Source organism: Lissotriton helveticus, chromosome 1_1, assembly GCF_964261635.1.
Source record: "Lissotriton helveticus chromosome 1_1, aLisHel1.1, whole genome shotgun sequence".
In the NCBI taxonomy this organism is placed as follows: Eukaryota; Metazoa; Chordata; class Amphibia; order Caudata; family Salamandridae; genus Lissotriton; species Lissotriton helveticus.
The window spans coordinates 308,587,467-308,603,245 of record NC_136057.1 but is presented as its reverse complement, the minus strand read 5'-3'; the positions used below and the strand labels follow the sequence as shown (position 1 = coordinate 308,603,245).

The window sequence follows — 15,779 nt, the reverse complement described above, 5'->3', positions numbered from 1 at the left end:
AACATCAGATTAGTTAATGTGGATAATCATAGACTACAAAAGTACAATAAGAACAGTTATGCAAAAAATGCTCCAATATATAATGTAATATTGCTGAGCTTAACAGCCATAGATCAACAACCCAACTGGCGCCAGATGTTAAAAAAAAGATGCTCAGGAACTAGTAAATTTCCATAGGGTAATAACGGAACAACGTACTAAAACTGTGCATGTCTTTAGAAATTGCTGAACATTTAAATAAAATAAAAAATAAAATAAAGTATAAAGGGATTTGTATTGAACTGTTGTCACAAGGGCACAATTTAAAACTGCTGGAAAAGCCCCATTGGGAAACACTACAGTGTGCTCTACAATGGCAGTAAATCACGCTGATAAATACTGAATACCCATTTCAGATATGGATCCAGACCAAGGGCCTTCTTATGAGTACAGCGATCCCAGGACCGCCATACACATTGTTGCAGTCTGACAACCACAACCTGGATAGTTCAACGCCAGTTTACAAGTTTGGCGATCGGACCGCCACTAGCTCTCTACTACACTACTGACACCACCAATATCTTCGATCCAAATGGTACCACAGAGACGAAGGCAGATGGCGGTGGTGCTTGAGGCAGGCACCGCCGTCGAGATTACAAGTTCCCTTTCCGAAAGCCTTTTCATAGTGGGAACTCCGCCATGATAAGGATGGCGGAAAGAGAAGGAAGGGACCCCAAACAGGGTCAACAGATGATTTTGCCCAGGAAGGGTAGTGCATGGTGGCACATGTTGTGCCCCTCCTGTGCATGTGCATTGTGAAGCTTAAAATTCGTTTAACGGAGCACAAAAGCACCATAAGGAACAAGAACTTGAAGTCTCCTTTAGCAGCCCATTTCACATCCGCTCAACACATCAGCCAACTAAGGTCCCTTGTACTAGAGGATGTCCCCAAGATACCGGGCGTTGATAATCGCAAGAGATTACTACAACGCGAACTGTTTTGGATTAAACTGTTGGAATCAAGCCAACCAAAAGGACTCAACGAACGGATCGAATATAGTTGCTTTCTTTAAAAACATGCGCCAATTTCTGATTCTATATAATTGCTTATCTTTTCTATTGTTTATGTTCTTGTAGCCCCCTTAATCCATTCCTTCATTTCCTCCTTTCTTCATTTCTTCCTTCCCCCATTGCCTGTTTCCTTATCCCACTTGTACCTTGAAGTTTTTCTTTTCTTCTCTCTTCTCACATGGACCTTGAATTTTTCCCTGGTAAAAAGATCCCAGTTTTACCCTGGTTCTGCTTTTCTCTTTACATGGTTTTTTTTCAACAGTGTTTTCAGCTCTTGTTTACTCCTTTTTACTTTTGTCTCCAATGCCTTATAAGTTGTTGATGTAATGACAGTATATTATTTTTGTTCAATTACCCACTTTTCGACGTATTATTCATGTATGAGCATTGTGTGTATTATTTGACAATCCCCTACCAAACATGGCCGACACCGATTACTCAACACCATCGTTTAATGTGGTAGTTTAGCACTGTGTAATCTAATTGTCACGACTATTTGGTTTTTTTCATATCCCGTTCCTTTTGGAACATCATTGCACATTTGAAACCTGCGGGATGTTTTTATTATGGTACACTTCTCTCTAACATCACAACATTTTTTACGGCTTTAGTCCTTTTTTTATGTTATGCACTTCACTCGACTTGGTCCTTCTATGTTTTGGCACTAACTCCGCGCGAACTTTGACTATTCTGGTCATTGAGTCGGCAACCGTAGAAAGCTATTACGCTGTGCAGAGAACGTTTTGGGTCAGATTCCATCTATACGATAGTTTGTTTTTACCACGTGTCGGAATGCACATTTATCGGGTGTTAACCTTTGGGAACCTTGAGGACTTGTTTAGTTACCGTCTCGGACCTCACTGGCCCGTTTTGGATGCCACTCGGGTGTCTTCACACTGTTGCTCGCTCCTTCTCATTAACCTTTTCTTTGGCACAGTGAAATCGTGTAACGAACCTTACACTCGGACGTCTTTACACTGTCGCTCGTTCTTTCACATTAACCCTTTTTTGGCACATTGAAACTGTGTAACGAACCCCACAATTGCATCAACGTTTGGTCTTTATTTACACTTTCATTTCCACATCCTTGTCACTATTTTCAACCGTTTTTTTTTATGATGTTGAGGAAAAAGTCCACTTCCTAAAGCAATGTTTATTTCCTTCACATATTAACCCATTCCCCTGATGAAGGGACCCAGGTCCCGAAATGCATAGGGATATTGGCATTTCAAAACGTGTATGTTGAATGAATTGAACTAAACTCTACAGTCTATATGAATATTAATATATGACTTCATGGATTAAAACTATAATGAACTTGTTGGCTCATTGAAATGGATTACTTTTGAACAAACTGAGGTAATTACCTCCATAGGAGCACCACAGGATTCAGTGTGGGAATCCCCCACGCTCCCTTGCTACATGTGTATTGTGTGCCATGCATGACATAGTGCATGGCACTCAGTGCATGGACATACCGAAAGCACTGCACCGCGGCAGCATCTTCTGCTGCCCTTCTCAAAGGCCGAGCCATGCTGCCACGATGGGACCGCCAACTACAAACCTTTGGCCCGGCGGTACACTCAGAATAAGGTGTTCTGTACACCAAAGCATTTGTGGTTTTTTATTGACCGTGGCATTGGCGGTCTAGTGGACAGACTGCTGATGTTGTAATGAGGCCCCAAGTGAAGTTTTTGTAATAATAAAGGTTCTCACCTCTGACTTCATGACAACTTCGCTCTTCTTTATCAGACTTGTTTTCATATAATGTTACCTTGTTTTACAGAGAATTTATTGAGTGCACAAAAACTCGAAGGTCTCTTGGTGCCAGAAGCTAATGACTGTACATGGGAAGGAAGAGTTAAAAGAAGAGGTTTTCAACTTTTTATGAAAGGAGAAATGTGAATGCATCTGCATAAACTTAAAGGGTAGCTTATATGAGTCAAAGCCCAAGCGATGCAAGAGCCCTCCCACCCACTAAGGATTTCTAAAACGTGGAACCTGAAGAAAATTCGATGTTCTAGTTGGTGTGTAAGGGGTCGTCTTTCTTTGAGTAAATCAGGGGCTTGACCAAAGATGCACATCTGAAAGAAACAGGTTAGTATTAGATTCCTTACCTTAGAATATCCCCAGGCGTCAGTCTGGATCCGGAAACTTTTGCGTAGCAGTACCCCTGCGCGTCGGTAGGCGTCGTCTGCAGGCGTCCCCTGCGGCTCCGCGTCGTCGGCGTCGTGCGCCGTGATGACGTCGCTGGAGTATATAGACGCCGCCTCCGCGCGCTGACGTCAGTTCTTCTTTTTTCCGCGCCAGTTAGCGCAGATCCGAAGAGCAGTACTCCGGTCTTTTGACCAAGTTTTTTGTTAACTGATTGATCTTTACGGTGCCGGTAGGATGCAAGAAGTCGGGGCGTCGCCATCGCACCCCCGACTCCCCCCGACGCCCGCGTGCTGCGGCCGGGGGCTCGGGTGACCCCACCCCCGCGGTCCCGCATGGGTCGCCGACGCCGTCTACCCCACACCTGTCGGTCCCTGGGGAAGGCGCGTCGCGTGAGGAGATCGAGGCCTTCCTCATTGCTATGAGGGCGAGGTCTTCTCCGGCGGGGCCTTCGGCGCCTGCGGGCCCGTCGGTCCCGTCTGGGGGCCCGAGCGGTTCGGGTGCTCCTGCCCCGGCGCCGCCGGTGGCTCCGGCCCCGGCGCCGCTGGTTCCCTCTGGTTCGTCGCCGGCTGGTCTCCCGGCCTCTCCGGCGTCGGTTCCTGTGGGCCAACCCGTGGTACCGCCCCCGCGTGGTGCAGCGACTCCGCCGTCGGCTCCGGCCGGCGTCGGGTCCCCGGCACCGACGCCGCGCGGCGCCACCCCCCTTTCCTCCCCGACTCCGGACTCGGAGCCGGACCGGCGTCGGCCGACGCCGGACCCGACGCCGATGGGGCCCGTTGACCCCGATGTCTATATCGTCGACCCAGAATATGGGTATGACGAGGAGGAGTATGGAGAGGGTTGGGAGGGGTCTGAGGACCCTCTATCCCGTGCCTGCCAGTACGATGTGGACTGGGTAGGTGATCTGGGTGATGCCAGTGGCCTGGACGAGTCGCCCAACCCTGGGTTTGTCTCTCCGTCCCCTGTGGCGTCCGAGGCGGGTGCTGCCTATTCGGTGGTCCTGATGAGGGCTGCCAAGGCCTTACACCTTGAGCTCCCCGTCGCGAAGGTCAAACCGAATATTCTGACGCAAGTTTTTAAACCGCAGTCATGCCCCCAGGAGCCTCTGCTGCCGTTTAATGAGGCCCTGACGGATGTCCTTCTGGGCACCTGGTCCAGGCCCGCTTCTGGTGCGCCGGTTGACCGGAACGTTGCCAGGCGTCACCGTCCCTGCTCGGACGACCCTGCCTTCCTGTCCACCCATCCCTCCCCGGAGAGTCTGGTGATCCAGGCCTCCACTTCACAGTCCGCATTTCCGTCGGCTCCGCCCGACCGGGAATCAAAGAGGTACGACCAATTTGGTAAAAAAGTGTTTTCCTCTTTGAGCGCTGGACTGCGGTCTTGTAACACCGCGTGCCTCTTGGGCCGCTACACCCACTCCCTGTGGGATACGGTCGAGGAGTGTTTGCCGCAATGCCCCCAGGAAGTGCGGGACAAGCTCACCCGGGCCTTGGTTGAAGGCCGGGATGCGGCGCGGTACTCGATCCGTTGTGGTCTGGACACCACGGACTCACTGGGACGGGCCATGTCCACTACGGTGGCGATTCGTCGCCATGCCTGGCTGAGATCTGCCAACTTCTCACCAGACGTCCAAAATACACTTATGGACATGCCATTTGATGGCAGTCGCCTATTTGGTGACAAAGCGGACCACGCGCTGGAGCGCTTCAAGGACTCCAGGGTCACGGCCAAGTCCTTGGGTCTCTCGACCCGGCGCCAGCAGACGGGTTCGTTTCGGCCCTTTCGTGGCCAAGGGAGGGGAGGTCCCACACGTGCTGCCAGCCACGCGGCGCAGAGCGCTCCCCAGCGCGGTGGCGCCCGTGGTTTCCGCCGTGGTGGCGGTAGAGGCCAGCGTCGTGGTCAGTCCACGCCTCCCTCCGCTGCGGCATCCAAGCCTTCCTAGTCCGAGCTTTCGGGCTCACGTGACGCCAGTGGGTGGCAGGGTTCGCCATCACCACTCCCGCTGGCGCGCGATAACATCGGACAGGTGGGTGCTGCAGCTTGTCCGAAGGGGCTATGCCCTCCCCTTCGAGTCCACTCCTCCAGCCATGCCACCGCAGAACCACCGTGTGTCGGGGGACCACTTGACACTTCTGCAGGAGGAAGTTACGGCCCTCTTGGCCAAGGGGGCCATCGAGCGCGTTCCTGGGCCAGAAGTAGGGTGTGGTTGCTACTCCCACTACTTTCTGGTACCCAAGAAGGACAAGGGAGGCCTGCGTCCTATCTTGGATCTACGGAACGTCAACGGCTTCCTCCGGAAGGAGAAGTTCAAGATGTTGACTTTGGCTCAGGTCTTGGCTGCTCTAGACCCACAAGACTGGATGGTAGCGTTGGACTTGCAGGATGCGTACTTTCACATCCCCGTCCTGCCGGCCCACCGGCGTTACCTGCGGTTCACGGTAGGCCACGAGCACTTTCAGTTTATCGTGCTCCCATTCGGCCTTACCAGCGCCCCACGGGTGTTCACGAAAGTGATGGCGGTGGTCGCAGCTCATCTGCGCCGGTTAGGGGTTTCAGTCTTCCCCTACCTCGACGACTGGCTGTTGAAGGCGGGCTCGCCCCAGACAGTCGTCCACCACCTTCAGATGACGGCAGACCTCCTGCACGAGCTGGGGTTTTCCATCAATGTGCCGAAATCACACCTGTGTCCCTCTCAAAAGCTCCTTTTCATCGGAGCGGTTCTCGACTCGGCGCAGTTTCGGGTTTATCCTCCGGAACGGCGGGTCCGGGATATTCAGGCTCTGATTCCCATCTTTCAGCCGTTATCCCGGGTTTCGGTCAGGTTGACGCTGCGGCTTCTGGGGCTGATGGCCTCCTGCATCCTTCTGGTGCATCACGCCAGATGGCGGATGCGGGCTCTGCAGTGGGACCTGAAGTTTCAGTGGGCCCAGCATCAGGGCAACCTATCCGACCATGTCCTGATCTCGGAGGGCACTGCGAGACAGTTGCAGTGGTGGCTTACGGACCGCGATTGGGTCAGGGGCAGATCCCTCTCCCTTCCCCAACCGGAGCACGTGGTTGTGACGGACGCGTCCCTCCAAGGCTGGGGTGGCCACTTGGGAGAGGCGGAGATCAGAGGCCTCTGGTCTCCGGCGGAGTCCCGGCTCCATATCAACATGTTGGAGCTGCGGGCGATTCGCCTAGCACTGAAGGCATTCCTCCCCTTTGTCAACGGGAGTGTAGTGCAGGTGTTCACGGACAACACCACCGCCATGTGGTACTGCAACAAACAGGGCGGTGTGGGGTCGTGGACCCTTTGCCAAGAGGCTCTGCGCCTCTGGCAATGGCTGGAACGTCAGGGCGTGACTCTGACGGTTCAACACCTGGCAGGTTCTCTGAACGCCAGGGCGGACGAACTCAGCCGTCGGTGCTCGGTGGATCACGAATGGCGTCTGAACTCGGATGTGGCGAGAGGCCTCTTTCAGCAATGGGGAGAGCCTTGGTTAGATCTATTCGCCACAGAAGAGAACGCGCAATGTCATCAGTTCTGCGCGTTGGAGTTTCCAAGACGGCACTCGCTCGGCGACGCCTTTCGGCGCGAGTGGAGTTGCGGTCTGTTGTACGCCTTTCCGCCTATACCACTTCTGCCCAGAGTGCTGAAGAAGATCAGGCGCGACCGGGCCCAAGTTATCCTTGTGGCTCCGGACTGGGCTCGAAGGTACTGGTATCCCGAGCTACTCAGCATGACAGTCGGTCCCTCGATCCGCCTGCCCCTTCAGGAGGACCTTCTGTCGCAGCAGCAGGGGACGGTCCTCCACCCGAACCTGTCCAGTCTCCACCTCCATGCGTGGAGATTGAGCGGCGACAGTTGAGGCCATTTGACTTGCCTCCTGAAGTCTGTGATGTCATTCTGGCAGCCAGGCGTCCCTCCACAAAGTCGGTATACGCCTGCCGGTGGAACAGATTTGTGGCATGGTGCACAGCGAAGGCTGTGGATCCCCTTTCTGCCCCTCTGTCTGAGGTTCTCCTCTTCCTCCTTTCCCTTGCCCAGCAGGGCTCTGCTCTGGGCACTATCAAGGGCTATCTTTCTGCCCTTTCCGCCTTCTTGAGGCTACCTGATCAGCCATCTTTGTTCAAGTCCCCTATTGTGTTGAGATTCTTGAAGGGCATCACGCACATGTATCCTCCAACTCCGTTCGTGATGCCTCAGTGGGACTTGAACCTGGTTTTGACTTTCCTGATGTGCGCTCCCTTTGAGCCCCTTCATTCCTGTCCTCTCCGTCTTCTCACCTTAAAGACGGCCTTCCTGGTAGCCATCACCTCTGCCAGGAGAGTGAGTGAGCTCCAGGCTCTTTCTATTCAACCTCCTTTCTTGTCTGTTCATCCTGATAAGGTGGTTCTTCGGACTAGACCTTCTTTCCTGCCCAAGGTAGTCTCTGCTTTTCACATTGGGCAGTCCATCACCTTGCCCTCTTTCTTCCCGCCTCCGCATCCTTCAAAGGATGAAGAGCGGCTCCATCGTCTGGACCCAAAACGTGCGCTTTCATTCTATATGGATCGCACACGCCAGTTCCGGGTGGATGACCAACTGTTTGTTGGCTACGTGGGTGAGAAGAAGGGAAGGGCGGTACAGAAACGGACCATCTCTCGGTGGGTCGTCCTGTGCATCAAAGCATGCTACTCTTTGGCTCGGAAGGAGCCTCCTGTTGGGCTGAGGGCCCATTCCACTCGGGCCACGGCGGCTACTACTGCCCTGGGCCGGGGAGTCCCTTTGCAGGACATTTGCCAGGCGGCCACGTGGGCCTCGCTGCACACCTTTGCGAGGCACTACTGCCTGGACAGTCAAGTCCGGAGGGATGGCTTCTTTGGCCGTTCGGTCCTCCAGGACTTTCTGGTGTAGGTTGTATTGGTTCGCAGACCCACCACCGGGGTTGGTATTGCTGGGGTATCTATTCTAAGGTAAGGAATCTAATACTAACCTGTTTCTTTCAGATGAACAAGTTACTTACCTTCGGTAACGATATATCTGTAAGAAACAGTAGTTAGTATTAGATTCCTTACCGCCCCGCCCATCCTCCCCGTTCTGCGAACTGATACCTAGGGTTAAGGACATCCCTTTCAGGGCCCTAGTTTCAAATGGCACCAGTGTTGGTTCTCACATGGCTCTGCGTGTTCTGGCGCGGAAAAGCTGTGTGCAAAGAACTGACGTCAGCGCGCGGAGGCGGCGTCTATATACTCCAGCGACGTCATCACGGCGCACGACGCCGACGACGCGGAGCCGCAGGGGACGCCTGCAGACGACGCCTACCGACGCGCAGGGGTACTGCTACGCAAAAGTTTCCGGATCCAGACTGACGCCTGGGGATATTCTAAGGTAAGGAATCTAATACTAACTACTGTTTCTTACAGATATATCGTTACCGAAGGTAAGTAACTTGTTCTTGCGTGCTATACTGGTTTGTGGAGAGGAAGTCAAAGTAATTTGAGCAGCAAAGGACCAGCCTTCATAAAACGAGGGGCATGGCAGACACAATGAGAGACTTAATCTTGGACCATTTGCAAATGTCTCAGTTGGCCTTTTTTCGATGCCCAAATAAAGGCCCTTACAATAGTCTTAAAGAGCACCTATTGCGGCAGCCACCTCTGATTTTCTACCATCTTCTGGGATTAGTCAGAGAATCGGTTTAAGCTTTTTTTTTAACTGGGCATGTGGCCACTGTCCCTGAGATTGGTGCTTCAAGTTTCAAAGTGGCTTCAATTTTGAAATCAAGGCACTCAGCGTGGTTTGGGGGGGGGACAGGCCATGCGCCTACGTTATTTAGCCAAAAGATTGAGTCCCATACTACTATTGGGGAACCACTGTTTTTTTCCCTCATTTTTAGCCATTTATGGTCTATCTACCATTTCAGAATTTGCAGGCATATTGGCAGATGTACAACATTGTTAGCTGGTCCTTTTGTTTTGAAGATACGCGGTGTGTCGTCCACATAGGAGTAAAAAGTCGAGGACCATTCATATACTGTACCTGTAATGTCAGAAATCTTAACGCTCTTTATCAGCAAGTCCATTGCGTCAGAAGCTGCTGATAAATCTAAATGTATCAAGACCAAGGTAGAAGTGTTATCAGCAGCTTTCAACAAAGCATCTTAAACTTCTATAAAAGCAGAGTCTTTGCCTATATGTGTGCAGAAGCCCACATGTGTGTCAGGCAAGATGTTGTTAGATTCCAAGAAGTCTCTGAGCTGGAAAGCAATGGTTCTCTTCACTATTTTAGCAAGGGCTGTCCACAAGGTACATGGGCAGTAATTAGCTACATCATATGTGCTGGACTTGGCTCTGTAGTGCCGAAACCTGTTGCCTTCACCCTCTTGTTTTCTGAACACATTTATGTTGGCTTTCAGGACTCCACACAATTTACTACTGCTTACTAGTGCTAAAATGCTTGTGTTCTTTCCTTTAAACATGGTAAAATTGGCTTACACCCAGGTAACACATTTGATTTACTTGTAAGTCCCTAGTAAAGAGGCACTACATGTAACCAGGGCCTGTAAATCAAATACTAAAAGTGGGCCTGCAACACTGTTTTTCCCACCCACTTAAGTAGCCCTTTGAAACAAGTCTCAGGCTTTCCCATGCAGCTTGTGTGGGCAGCCTAAACTGTCATTTAGACTTGGAAAAATTAAATCTTTGCCAGGCCTAGACCTTCCTTTTTAATACATATAAGTCACCCCAACAGTAGGCCCTTATCAGCCCATACTGCAAGGTGAAGTGTATTTAAAAAGTTATATATGTCCTTTAACTTTTAAATATCCTGGTAGTGAAAATCACTTACATTTTTTTTTCACTACTGCAAGGACTACCTTTGCAATATTTTAACTTTGGGTAAACTTGTTACAATTAATAAGTAGTAATTTTCAATTGGGAGCAGGTAGGATTGACAAGTTTGGTGTCTAAAGAATTCAAATATAAAGCCATTTTTAAAGGTAAAAGCGGATTTTAAGTCATAATTGTGAAAATGCCACTTTTAGAAAGTCATATCAAAGGAACAGTGGTTCTTATTAGAATACATAAGGATACACAATGTAGAGAAAATCTCAATGGCAGAATACATTTGTACTATTCGAGGATGCAGGAAGAAAAAAGTAGTCATATGTGTCAACGACGTCTCAACACCCATTTGTAATGTGAGGTATGATCAGTACCAACAGATTGTGGGGACACCTTGGAAATAGAAACATGGAATGACCACTCCATGCTGGGAAATAAAAGATAGTGTGTCAAATTGAGTACTCTTTGCCACCATACCTGATAGAATCTTGGAAGAATTACACAATGTGCACATCAATAAAAGTTTTAAGAAGGCAAAGGGTACTCACATGCTGCAGCACTACATGAACCAACTTTGGTGAAATACTACTACTGATATTCAAAGAAGCACTATTTGTGAACTGCATTCACCATAATGCAAAGGGGCGAACTCTGCTGGTATGTAAGGCAGTATGCTCTCATCCCGCTTCTGATTAATATCACTCATTTGTACTACTTTCAACTGATGTGACAGTGCAGATATAGTTACATTCAAAGTGATGACAAGCTTATAATTAAATAGGCCTATATACAACAGGCAAGAAGAACCTGAAAACTGTTGCAAGTGTAAGACATACTTCCAGTGGAATTCTTTGAGGACAGCATGTCAACACAAATCATTTCAATAGTGCACTTTTTTGTTACATGCATTGAAAGGAAAAATGAAAGCCCTTATCTTGGCTGTGATGAAATCGAAGATGAGGTCAGACTCAATTTGGTCCAAGTTTTGCCATGCACAGGAAAATACAGTTTGCAGGGTGCAGTGTTTTTTGTTTTAAGTGCAAAATGTTAACAGTGTTAAGAACACATTTCTAAATGATCAGAAAACATCAAAATATCTCTTTTACCATTGTGAAAGATTTCACATCTCCAGCCGCAAGCTCCACCAGCATCATCCCCTCCCAGGACCTCTGCACCAACAAGATCACCAGCATCTATGACAACTTCAAATCCCAGTAGGACCCCTAAGGCTCACAGCATTTCTACCAGTCACCTCCAACACCAAAAGACCCACTCTGACTTCCTGGCCCTAAATCACCCGAGAAGAAACCACAACCACCATACAGTCTATCCTTTTCAGAGTTCCCTCTAACACATGCCCCACCACATCTTCAGCAAAGGGCTAGACCCCATCAGCACAACACTCACCCCAATCTTGAATACCTGTAACTCCACGGCCATCGACCCAGATGCATGGAAATATGCCATATTACTTCCTCTCTTCAAAAAACCCTCAGCAGACCCGATGACGGCAACCAACTAAAGGCCCATCTCCCTGCTATTCTACCCAGCGGAAATCCTAGAAAAGATGATTTACACAGTCCTAGCCACCTACCTCAACAACAACCATCTCAACACCACTCAATCCAGTTTCAGACTCAACCATAGAACCGAAACAGCCCTCATTACCACCACAGACGCCATCCAAATTAACATGGACAGATGAGATAGGGCAGTCCTGATCCTCGTAGACCTCTCCACAGTCTTCAGCACTGTCTTCCATACTATCCTTACCCAACAACTACACAAATTCTTCATCCAAGGGCCCTCACTTTGATATTCATGGATCTGCTCCTACCTGACAGGCTGCACCCAGTTGGTCAACTTGCCTCCTTTCTGCTCGGATGCCCTCAAACTCATCTGTGGAGATAACCAAGGACTGTCGCTCGGCCAAACCCTTTTCAACACCTAAATGACCCAGTGCTTAATTTGTAAAAAAAATTAAGTGCCAAGGCCCTCTTCAAGAGGCCAGTGCAGCCTATACCACCCATTGTCCCTGCTAGTGCTATCAATGACAGTACCAAACCAGCATCTAACCATCACACTCCTACAAGTGTGACAATTAAAACTATTCCAGGCCCCCAAAGCTAGCAGGTAGTAGCAATTTGTCACGTATATTGAATTAGTAAACAACTGTTGCTGTACTCCCTGTAAATCAGACAAACATTGCCAATATGTGTCAGACTGGACTGTCATAAGTGCTAGTGCTGCCAATTAAGTGCTGGTGCTGCCAATTAAGTGTCAGTGCTGAGTACCGGAAACCACTGGTTAAAATTAAGCACTAACATGACCCCTTTCACCAGCAAAATTCATGCTCATGGAATTATCATCTTATCTTATACCGATGACATCCAGCTCATACTCTACCTTTCTGACAAAACATTAACCACCTGAAACAACTTCACTCCTATATGACCAAAGTTGCTGAGTGGATGAAAACCTGTCTCAAGCTAAATACATACAGTAGAACTAGTGTTTAGACTCACACACTCACTGGTACGCTTGGTGAATTGTATAGAAATGTAATCGATGTATCTGCGATACATAATGCGGTTATCAATCAACTCTTGCCGGTTAAGTATGTGATCCAATAAAAAATTATGGGAAAAAGGAGCAAAACTTTCATGCCACTTTACCCTGCATGAATTGTGGGAGTTGTAATTCTATTATCAAAGGCAATACCATATTACACCCTACTTGAGGTACTATTACTAAACTCAAAGTGAAAGCTACGTGTGACAGCAGTAACATGGTTTAACATGGTGGAGAAGTGTGGCTCAATGGTTAGAGCGGCAGACCCTGATGCAGAGATCTGGCCAGGGACGAGGGTTCTATTCCCCGCCTCGGCGGTTCTTGGGCTCAAAAATTCCACGGGCCTGATAATTCTCGCCTCGGTGCCTATTCCAATCATGGAGTCCCACTCTGCAACTCTGGGCAATAGCTTGCTTAATCTCCACAACGGCCCCCACAATGCTAAGGATGCCTGGCCTCCACCTTGGGGGTGCCCAGGAGTAGACACCTCACAGGGAAAGCCAGGATGGGTTCCACAGCGGTATTAGTACAAGCGCATTGAGACCCTTGCGGGTGAGTAGTGCGCTATACAAGTATCAATTTACATGTTGAAATGTCCATGTGGATATGCATATGTGGGAAAAAGAGAGAGGAAAATGAAGATACGCCTCAATGAACACAAAAGTAACATTCAAAATCTGAAATCTACTGTTGCAACTCATTTTAACCTCAGAAATCACAATATAAGCCAACTTAGGTTTTTGATTCTTGATCAAGGTCCTATTTTACCAGGAAGAGGTAATACTCACTTTTTGCTACAAAGAGAAATCTTCTGGATTAACCATTTTGACATTGTCAATCCCAAAGGCCTTAATGTACGCATGGATTTAAGTTGTTTTCTATAGATAGTTAATATCATGCTCAGACATTTAGGATAGATATCTCATAGGAGTGGGATCTCTCTCAAAAGTGTTGTTCAAAAGTGTTGTTCAGCTTATTCAGCATATGCATCTTTCAGTTGATTTATGTTGTACATTATGAATCCTTTACACTTCCATCACTTGGTAATTGCATATGAGGTGGTTTTAAGGGGATTTTAGAAAGTCTGTAATATGAATGATAACAGTTATCATTTTATTTTCCTGTTTCAGCAGTATATTGTTGATGTGTTTTTAGTTTGGATATATTCCTTTGTGCATATTACATCGAGAAGAAAAGTTTGGGTAGTGATATCCAAACAGCAAGGTATTACACAAAGACAACTTTTTGCTGTCACTAGATATATTACACAGGGATGAGCTGATAAATATTGGAATTATCAGAGTCTTTTTCCTTTACTTACTTACTTGCCATTGACATTCACTTTCTAACAAAAGCTTACACTGTACGACGTTCTTTTTATTGCTAGTCTTTTCCCCATTATTTTCAAAAATTTTTTCACCATTTAAGCTTCGTGTACAGTTTACTAACGCGTTACGTACATTATACACTTCCAGGTGAAGTTAGGATTTATATCCGGTTCACCCCATATATCGGAGTACACTAATTATGGTACTGCGGATATCGGTCTATGTAACTCCACACTTCTAAACAGGTAAGTCTGAGTATAGTAGCGTGTGTCTCGAAGCATTCTCATTACCATAATCTGGTAACTTCATTTTACATTATTCTTAAAGGCTAAAACTTTGGAACCATTGATAAAGTAGAAACGGGTCTACAACTTTCCTGCAATCTACTCATATTGTTTCAGTAAGTTTCACTCACGTTCGCACTAATGCTGGTTCACAGTCACTAGCATGACTAATTCTTTGATATATATGTGGCGTTAAACTTATTAAAGATTGGTTTTACATATTTCAGTCATCGAGCACTGACACCATCGGCAGTCTTTGGGTAACGATAGTTCATTTCACAGACTTGGAACTTGATAAAATCACCAAAACTCTTGTTTCTTTCTTTCTTTGTTAATTCTACGAGCATGCAAGTGGCATGAATTCACTGGGACTAACATCTAGAATCTCTTTAGTTGGTTCCTTTAAACATCACGTATGATCTATCAGAGATATATAAGTCTCATTATTACTATTTATAGTTTTGTTGATTCTTGGGATTGAAACATTGTACTAGATAGAACTGAACTCTAGTTTCTTCTATTTTTATAGGATTAAGCCCCTCGTGAAGGGCGTTGCCCAAAATTTATTGAGTTTATTTATGATATGGATACATGAGTTTGATCAGAATCATTTTAAACGGATCTTACTAAATGAATAAATAACGCAAGGAATAAAAAGCAAATAAAAATAAATAAAAATAATTCTTGTGATGAACTTTACACGTTTTGAATAACTTTATTTCAAGTGGTCTTAGAATGCGTATTTGGGAAGCTCCCCATATTCTGGGGACAGCGCATCATAGTTCAAGCTAAATACGGACAAGATAGAAGTTGTGATCTTATGTGATCTTTGGAAAAACCACCTCACCCTGGGACTCCACCAGGTGTCCAATGGAATTCTGACCCACTCCCATCCTGACAACCCACACAAAGAATCTGGAGATAAGCATTGACAACAAAGTCACCATGACCGGCCACATCAATGCAGCCTTTGGCTCTTTCTTCATCACTCTAAATATCCTAAGAAAGTTCTTCAAGTGGCTCCCCACCAACAACTACAGAACTGTCACTTAGACCCTCATTACCACCATCTGGACTACGGAAACACCCTCTATGAAGGTATGAACACAGAACTCACTAGATGAACCCAGGCCATAGGGAACTGAGCAGCAAGGCTCACCTTCTACCTCCCACACCCACAACACCGTGCACCTTGAGGAGCTTCACTGGCTCCCCACTAACAAAAGAGTTCACTTCAGACTCATCATGCACACTTTCAAAGCCTTACACAACATATGGCCCACACACCTCAACAACAACATCAGCTTCCACCACACCTAAGCTTTGCCAGACTCCTACTTGCACACATCTCCCTTATACACAGAACAGGGGGTCATGCCTTCTTCTACCTCGTTCCTAAAGCCTGGATGGACTTGCCCCTGCACATCAGAACAGCCCCCTCAGTTGTTGAAAACTGCGAAAATATGGAGATGAGGCTTTTGCAGATGATTTTTGGTGCACTGAGTTAGTAGTACCTTTGGCGCTTAGCGTGTATGTATCCTGCGATGATGCATGGTCGGGGAAGGAGGCACTGTAATTGAAGAAA

General features: G+C 47.6%; 1 protein-coding gene across 2 annotated transcripts in view; it reads right to left on the bottom strand.

Moving 5' to 3' along the window:
* The window catches only part of LOC144799842 (solute carrier family 23 member 2-like), a 533,849-nt gene that overhangs the window by 73,303 nt on the left and 444,767 nt on the right, over nucleotides 1–15,779 (bottom strand). The gene's annotated exons all lie outside the window — the stretch shown is intronic.